At 38.5% G+C, this 10,000-nt stretch overlaps 1 protein-coding gene across 2 annotated transcripts in view; it reads right to left on the bottom strand.

The window, feature by feature from the left end:
* The window catches only part of LOC128251176 (uncharacterized), a 74,945-nt gene that overhangs the window by 60,437 nt on the left and 4,508 nt on the right, over positions 1-10,000 (bottom strand). The window contains exon 2 of one of the 2 annotated variants that reach the window (XM_089343913.1): positions 3,020-3,108. The exons of the other annotated variant lie outside the window; for it this stretch is intronic. The gene's annotated coding sequence lies outside the window, so the exon portion shown is untranslated. The remainder of the gene's footprint in view (positions 1-3,019; positions 3,109-10,000) is intronic. 2 annotated transcript variants of the gene reach the window in all.

Here is a 10,000-nt window from a genome sequence, read left to right as displayed (position 1 = left end):
AACAGAGTGCCAGTGTGTATATATTTACGCATTCATGTATGTATGAATGTATGTATATATGTATAGATGTATGTATGTGTGTATGTATTTATATATGTGTGTATGTATGTATGAATGTATGTATGTATAAATATATCTACATATGTATATGTATGTCTCTTCTATTTTTTAATTATTATAAATCTTACACTGAGGAGGAAGCTGGTTTCCAACAAAGAAACAAGACTCCAGCATGGCCACAGCCAAGTGACTGAAACAAATAAAAGAATAAAAGAATATATATATACATACATATATATATATATATATATATATATATATATATATATACTTATTACAAATTAAAAGGGTAAAGGATTATCAATTTATTAATTAATAAATCAATTAACAATTAATAATTTTTACCAAGCCCATCGGTATGAAAGCACCATTATTGGTAGAGAACTTATCTAAAAGCTCATATATATTTATAAACATAATTAAGGGATCAGCAAATATTTGCTGATCCCTTAATTATGTTTATATATATATATATATATATATATATATATATATATATATACATACATGCTGGGAGATCCTTGAGTTGGTTATGAGATGGTTGCCTCCCCTGCCAGCATGTGTGTAAACATTTTGTGCTCTTCCTACAACATTAAGGGTATTTTAACTCTTATTTCTAGCAATGTAGATGCTTCGGCATCCTTAGACACACTTAATGATGACTGAAGTTTTCCTTCTGGGTGTCACATTGTGCCTGGCTGTGTACATCAATTTTTATACACACACAATCACACACACATGCACGCACACACATGCACGCACACACATGCACGCACACACATGCACGCACACACATGCACGCACACACATGTATGTATATCTATGTGTATGTGTTGTTCTGTCTGTATTTGCCACTGCCACCACCACCACCACTTGACAACCAGTGTTGGTATGTTTACATCCCCATGATTCAGTGGTTTGGCAAAAAGAGACCCATAGAATAAGTACCAGGCTTAACAAAACATAAATACTGGGGTCAATTCATTTGACTAAAATTCTTCAAGGTGGTGCCCCAGCATGGTCGCAGTCCAATCGTCATCATCATCATCATCATCATCATCATCCTTTAACATCCGCTTTCCATGCTGGCATGGGTTGGACGGTTTGACTGAGGATTGGCGAGACCAGAAGGCTCCACCAGGCTCCAATCTGATCTGGCAGAGTTTCTACAGCTGGATGCCCTTCCTAATGCCAACCACTCCGAGAGTGTAGTGGGTGCTTTTACGTGCCGCTGGCATGAGGGCCAGTCAGGCGGTACTGGCAACGGCCACACTCAAAAAGGTGCTTTTCATGTGTCACCAGCACAGGAGCCAGACAGGCGGCACTGGCAACGACCACGCTTGAATGTTGTTTTCCACGTGCCACCGGCACATGTGCTGGTAAGGCAATGCTGGCAACGATCACGCTGATAATCAAGTATTCTCCTCTTCCTCCTCCTCCTCCTCCTCCTCCTCCTCCTCATCATCATCATCATTATCACCCTTTCCATGACAATAACAACAACAGTGACCACCATCACCTCCACCGCTGCCGCCGGGTTCAATCCCACTGCGTGGCACCTTGGGCAAGTGTCTTCTACTATAGCCTTGGGCCGACCAAAGCCTTGTGAGTGGATCTGGTAAACAGAAAACCGAAAGAAGTTTGTTGTGTATATATATAATTATCTAAAGGACTCAATACATGTCTTTAAGTGCTACTGATAGTTTCGTATGTTGAGAAATGTCTCAGATATATTCATCAGGCACCTAACCACATATCACAATGAAATGTGTATATTTGTGTGTATATTTGTGTGTGTGTGTTTGTGCTTGTGTTTATCTCACCACTCCTGTTTGACGACCAGTGTTGATTTGTTTACGTCACCATTACTAAGCAATTTAGCAAGATACCAATAGAATAAGCACCAGGCTCTAAAAAAAACAAAAACACAAGTCCTGGAGTTGATTTGTTTGAGATAAATTCTTCAAGCTGGTGCCCCAGCATGGCCACAGTCAAAATGACTGAAACAAATAAAAGAAAAACAATGTCTTGCAAACAACTCGCACATGCAAGTGCTACCAGTCGAGGATGCGCGCCGTTTTGGGGCCTACCTCTCAACGGCATCAATGCGCACCGCCCCCACCCTCACTGATATGAGGCCCCACTTGCTAGATCAACTGGTTATTAAATAAAGTTCAGTATGCTTTTGGCCATCGCTCATCGTCTCTTTTTAACCAAATCCAGTGGCTAGCCTTCTCCACTGTATTTTGGATATCGGTCAAGGCGGTATATAACAGCAGTCGTCTCACACTGTGTCCAACAAACCCTCTACTTCCAACTTCGATTGGAAAATGCTCCGCTTTCCAGCCTGCGTCTTCACATTTCTCGAGGAGGTTTACATAACGGTCAACCTTTTGAACCCGTGCGGCGTCCATGTTATCTTCATGAGGAACCGTTAACTCGACTAGATTTACAACTTTCCTTCTTGGCCACAATCTAATGAAACAAATAAAAGAAAAAAGATATATTTAATAACACTGAGTAACATGATTTTGGTCCTTGGCTAGAAACTGTTATTTCCTATTTGATTAACCCCTAGAAAGTATAATAAATGGCTAATATTTCCTTCCAACTTTACTTTTGTTATAATATTTATTCAAACCCCAAAGAATTCCTCTCAACACATGGCTATGATGCTCCCCCACTACTTCTGCTCGTGATCAGAGATGCACATATCGTCAGCCACCAAGGGATATGCTCAACTGGTTAAGGTCAAACAACTGACAAGCAAATCTGTGGTATTAAGCAGAATATTTGCTATAACGATATTTCTGCTTGAGCAACTCAGTGTTGAATCTGTTTGAAATGTGATGGAAAATAGTTCAGTTTCAAAATATTGATGTCCAGGTGACAAAAGCAAAGTTAACAACATTAATTTCCTTTGATTTCTAAATATAAGCTAATATGAAATAACACTTACTGATCAAAGACAACCAGCTAATTTGTGGTATTGAGCAGAATATTTGCTTTAACGATATTTCTGCTTCAGCAATTCAGCACTGAATCTGTCTGAAATGTAATGGAAAAATAGGTCAGTTTCAAAACATTGATGTCCAGGTTACAAAACCACCAGTTTGAAGGGAACAATAGTTATTTCCTCTGATTTCTAGATAGAAAGCAAATAGGAAATACCACTTACTGACCATAGACAATATATATGTACATATATATATATGTGTGTGTGAGTGTGTGTGTGTATTTTATTTTGTATATTTTCATTTGTCTTGTCTGTTTATGTTCTGGTGTGTGCAGAATTTTTCTAGAGAACATTTCTTTTGTGGTTTAATTGTAGATGGTCTATTTCTAGTATAATGGATGTCCACTTATACGTATGTAATACGATTTTTCTGAATTTTCAGATTTTTCTTTATGCTAGACCACTGGTTTTAAATTGATGTTAATTAAATTAATATTCAAATTATCACCCTTATTATTTAAATCATATATATACATATATATATATATATATATATATATATACATATATATATAGAAATACATACATATATATATATATATATATATATATATATATATATATATATATATATATATATATATATATATATATATATATATATATATATATATATATATATATATATATATATATATATATATATATATATAGGTGCAGGAGTGGCTGTGTGGTAAGTAGCTTGCTTACTAACCACATGGTTCTGGGTTCAGTCCCACTGTGTGGCACCTTGGGCAAGTGTCTTCAACTATAGCCTCGGGCTGACCAAAGCCTTGTGAGTGGATTTGGTAGACGGAAACTGAAAGAAGCCTGTCGTATATATGTATATATATATATGTGTGTGTTTGTGTGTCTGTGTTTGTCCCCCCACCCCAACATCACTTGACAACAGATGCTGGTATGTTTACGTCCCCTGTAACTTAGCAGTTCGGCAAAAAGAGACCGATAGAATAAGTACTAGGCTTACAAAGAATAAGTCCTGGGGTTGATTTGCTCGACTAAAGGCAGTGCTCCAGCATGACCGCTGTCAAATGATTGAAACAAGTAAAAGAGTATATATACATATATATATATTGTTACACAGTATAATTTTAATTTACTCATATGCATGTTTTTGCATGTAAATTTATAACCGCCTAAGCGTATACGCATACAGATACAGAACACATATTCATATGCACACACGCGCGCACACACACACACACACACACACACACACACACACACACACATTTTAGCCTAATCAATCAATAAATTGTCCATTTTAAAAGCTTTTTGTGATACATCATGCATTGAACATTATCTACCTTGACCCAACATCTTCATATATGTATATACATATATATGTATATATATATATATATGTATATATATATATATATATATATGTATATATATATATATATATGTATATATATATATATGTATATATACACCCACTCTCACGTACAGACTAATGTGTTACATATTACATATATTATTACCTACGTCAGTTGCGTCATGCATGAACTATCACATTTGTCAATATACTGCTGTTTATAGAAATACAGTGCATATACATATACATACATACATGTATGCATGCATGTATGTATGTATATATATATATATATATATATATATATATATATATACATATATAAAACTCTATAAATTTTTCTTATTATTTGATTGAACGTCACGCATCCATTTTCAAGTAAGTCTATATATATATATATATAATAGCCCAGTGGTTAGGGCAGCAGACTCGCAGTCAGAGGATCGCAGTTTCGATTCCCAGACAGGGCGTTGTGTGTGTTTACTGAGCGAAAGCACCTAAAGCTCCACAAGGCTCCAGCTTGTGAGGGTAGGCCTCATGCTAGGAGGGACTCTTAAAGTCAAAACTACCATAATGTTATAGCAGTTTTGACTTTTAGAGTCCCTCCTAGCGTGAGGGATTTATGTATAGTAATGCCTCTAATATAAATATATATATGTATATATATATATAGATTTAGATTTAGATTCAAAATTGAATATGGTACTTATGTTTAGGCACCAGAATATAGTATGGTATTATCCAAAAACCATTCTAAGAGCAAGGTGATCAAAAATCAAAACAAGCACTTTTATCAGTCACTTTTTCTGAACTGCTAAGTTACAGGGATGTAAGCACACCAACACTGGTTGTCTAGCAGTGGTGGGGGACAAACACAGACACAACGGCACACACGCACCACAACCACCACAACAGCCATCATCATCATCATCATCATCACCACCAACTCACTACTTTTGCAATAAAGCTGTTCTCACCACACACACAGACACACACACACACATATATAAAGTGGACTTCTTTCAGTTTCCATCTACCAAATCCAGCCAGAAAGCTGATGATGAAGATGATGATAATGATGACGATGATGATGATGATGACGACGATGATATTGATGATGATGATGATGAAGATAAAGATTATGATGATGATGATGACGATGATGATATTGATGATGATGATGGCGACGATGATGATGATGATGATGACGATGATATTGATGATGATGAAGATAAAGATTATGATGATGATGATGACGATGATGATATTGATGATGATGATGGCGATGATGATGAAGATGATGATGATGATGATGATGATGATGACGATGATGATGATGATATTGATGATGATGAAAGGACGAAAGACAAAGTTGTCCATCGTTGAATTTGAACACGGACTGCAAGAAGACCGCAATAGGTACCACATAGTGTTTCGTCTTATGCTCAACCGACTCAGCTAATTCCTCACCACCCCCTCAAAACAGTCAAAAAAAACAAAAAAAAAAAAAAGAATTTAAACATTAAAAAAAAGCAAACTAAAAAAAAATAATAAACAAGCAAAAATGCGAAAGCTATGGGCATGTGATTTCAATTGTCTGAAAAAATCATCACAACACAATGACTGTGCTATTTCTGTTTCACCAATCCATCTGTCAGCCTGTCTGTCTGTCTATGTGTCTGTCCATCTGTCTATGTGTCCCGTCCTTCTGTCTATCTGCCTGTCTCTTTGTCTGTCTATTTGTCACCCCCACTAAACACACACACACACACACAAAGACACAACACTGTCCAGTCATCTCTGGATAGATAAAAGAGTTTGACTTCTTGTTTAAAGATAAATATAGTTTGTGAATTGAGTATTCTGTGGTGGTGGTCGTCGTCGTCGTCGTCGTTGTCGTTGTGGTGATGGTGGTAGTTGTGGGGGTGGCAGTAGTAGTGGTGGCCGCTGCAGCAGAGGCAGCAGCAGCAGCAGTTGTAGTGGTGGTGGTGTTGGCGGCGGCAGTGGTGGTGGTGGTGGTAGTGGTGGTAATCATGGTAGTTGTTACTATGGTAGGGGCAGTGGACGCAGCAGTTGTAGTGGTGGTGGTGGTGGTGGTGGTGGTGGTGGTAGTGGTGTTGTGGTGGGGGAGGCTGTAGCAACAGTGGTGGTGGTGCTGGTGCTGGTGGCAGCGGCAGTTGTGGTGGTGGTAGTAGTGTTGTGGTGGGGGAGGCTGTGGCAGCAGTGGTGGTGGTGGTGGTGGTGGTAGAGTAGTGAGGATGGTGGGATGTGTTATATTTTTGTTGTTTTTATCAATGGAATAATAATAATGATGATGATGATGATGATGATGATGATGATGACAATAATAATTGGTGATATTAATAAAGATAATAATAATAATAATAATAATGATAATAATAATTAGTAATAATAATATTACTGACAAACAATAACGATGGAGAGGAAGAGTAGGGCATGGGAGGAGGGCTGGAGCTGTGGATGAATAGGGGTGACAAGCACGAGTGGCTGTGTAGGTGTGTGGACTGTGAATGGGACATGGGTTGTAGGGGGTGAATGTGGTGGTGTGTTGGCAATGTGGTTGCTCTTTTTGTTGTTGTTGTTGTTGTTGTTGAACCCCAGGTTCTCCAGCTCTTATCAAGTAGACCCTTTGGTGACCATCCTGTTGATTTCCAATGTGAATGGAAAGCACAACAGAGCCATATTTTCCAATATCTCCTTTTAAATAATACGATGTGCTCTGTGTGATTTGATGGAGATTTGGCTGCTATTTCTAGCAGTTCGGGAAGTCAGGTAGAGGCAACCATTTGAGGTCATCTAGTAGTGATATGGTGGTGGTGGTGATATGTGAAGGTGCATGGCTCAGTGGCTAGAGCGTCGAGCTTACGATCGTGAGGTAGTGAGTTCGATTCCTGGACCGGGCTGCATGTTGTGTTCTTGAGCAAGACACTTTATTTCACTTTACTCCAGTTCACTCAGCTGTAGGAATGAGTTGTGACGTCACTGGGGCCAAGCTGTATTGGCCCCTTTGCCTTTCCCTTGGATAACAGTGGTGGCAGGGAGAGGGGAGGCTGGTATGCATGGGCGAATGCTGGTCTTCCATAAACAACCTTGCCCGGACTTGTGCCTGGGAGAGTAACTTTCTTGGTGCAATCCCATGGTCAGTCATGATCAAAGGGGGCCTCAGCAGGTGGTGGTGGTAGTGGAGATAGTAGTGTGGCATGGTGGAGGCGCAATGACCCAGTGGTTAGGGCAGCGGACTCGTGGTCATAGGATCGCGGTTTTGATTCCTAGATCGGGCGTTGTGAGTGTTTATTGAACGAAAACACCTAAAAGCTCCACGAGGCTCCGGCAGGGGATGGTGGCGAACCCTGCTGTACTCTTTCACCATAACTTTCTCTCACTCTTACTTCCTGTTTCTGTTGTGCCTGTAATTCAAAGGGTCAGCCTTGTCACACTGTGTCACGCTGAATATCCCCGAGAACTACGTTAAGGGTACACGTGTCTGTGGAGTGCTCAGCCACTTGCACGTTAATTTCACGAGCAGGCTGTTCCGTTGATCGGATCAACTGGAACCCTCGTCATCGTAACCAACAGAGTGCCACAACGATATATATATGTATATATATATGTATATATATATATGTATATATATATATATATATGTATATATATATATATATATATATATATATATATATATATATATATATATATATATATATATATATATCGCCATAATTGATCGCTGACCACTACTCACATCTTTTTCTCTCCTTGTTTCTTTCTGTGTTCCTTTCTGTACAAGAGCGTATGCTCGAAACATTAAAGACCTTCTCAATTCCCGAGCGTTATACTAATACATCTGTTTGTTGTCTACACCACCTGTCTTCGTTTTTTGTTTTTTTGTGAATTCTCCCTATATATATAAAAAGATAGATAGATAGATAGATACATACATACATACACACATACATACATACACACATACATACACACACATACACACACATATATGTGTATACCTGACATACATGTATACATATACACACATACACACATGCATACACAGACTTGCGTAAACATTCATATTCACACACACTCACACACACACACACACACATGTATACACATACACACAAACGTACATATGCTTATGTGTAAACCATCACCACCAACGCAGAAGCTAATAATTTGGTGATGTTTTGTTCTCAGGAGTTCACTGACATCTCTGTCTTTTCAAGTGTTATCCATAATTTGATGAGCCCATAACGATGACGGTGATGACAGTGATTATGATGATGATGACGATGATGATGACGATGATGCTCTTACTTCCATCCTCATTCGCCTCCCCTCCCTCCCTCCTTTGCAGTGGGCAGCAGAAGTGTGGTGGCGAGAGGAAAATTAGGTTGAACAGGCATGATGGTGGTGGTGGTGGTGGTGGTGGTGGTGGTTTTAATGGGAGGTGGTGGTGGGGGTGGTGTGTGATTGTTATTGAGATGGAAATGTGTGAAGCAATTTCGGCTTGTTTATTTTTCTTTGTAGTTTTTGTGGATTATATACGCCCCCCCCCCCACCACCACCACCGGCTCCCAAGATTTCAAACCTTGTGCCTTTAGTCGAAAGGATTATATATGTATGTATGTGTGTATGTACGTATGTATGTATGTATGTATGTTTGCATGTATATATGTATGTATGAACGTGTTTGTGCATATATATGTATGTGTGCATGTATGTATGTATGTATGTTATTCTTTTACTACCCACAAGGGGTTACACACAGAGGGGACAACCAAGGACAGACAAACGGATTAAGTCGATTATATCGACCCCAGTGTGTAACTGGGACTTATTTAATCGACCTCGAAAGGATGAAAGGCAAAGTCGACCTCAGCGGAATTTGAACTCAGAACGTAAAAACAGACGAAATACCACTAAGCATTTCATCTGGCGTGCTAACAATTCCGCCAGCTCACCGCCTTAATAATAATAATAATAATAATAATAATAATAATAATAATACAATAGTAAAGTGGTATGATCAGTTAAGTGATCATGATAAAATGCAGTTTATTAGTCACCCACATAGACACAGCTTGTACAGAAAATACAGATGGCTCAATAATTGATCAATAAAATTAATTAATCAATGCATTAAATACAACTCATTCTATATCGAGATCAGACAGAAAATTCTGATAAGATTACAGGTGATTATACCACTCCACTTTCAAATCAACAACTGTTGCTTATAATGTGATAGTCAGATCTGTAAACAGAAGGGACAAAAGTGGTAATCGAGCACTACATTTGTTTTAAGAGTACATTCGATGCATCTTATGTAACATTATGAATCTTTTGTAGCTGTGCAGTGTACTTTTCCATAATGTACCTACAACTGTTTAGATATATATCTATATATAATGAGCATAGGCATGGCTGTGTGGTAAGAAGCATATTTCCCAACTACATAGTTCTGGGTTCAGTCCCACTGTGTGGAAACTTGGGCAAGTGTCTTCAACTATAGCCTCGGGCCAACCAAAGCCTTGTGAGCAGATTTGATAGATGGAAACTGAAAGAAACCCCTCATATATATATAT

The sequence above is a fragment of the Octopus bimaculoides genome, chromosome 28 (genome assembly GCF_046866305.1).
Source record: "Octopus bimaculoides isolate indiv1 chromosome 28, ASM4686630v1, whole genome shotgun sequence".
NCBI lineage: Eukaryota > Metazoa > Mollusca > Cephalopoda > Octopoda > Octopodidae > Octopus > Octopus bimaculoides.
This window is presented reverse-complemented; position numbering and strand designations above follow the sequence as displayed.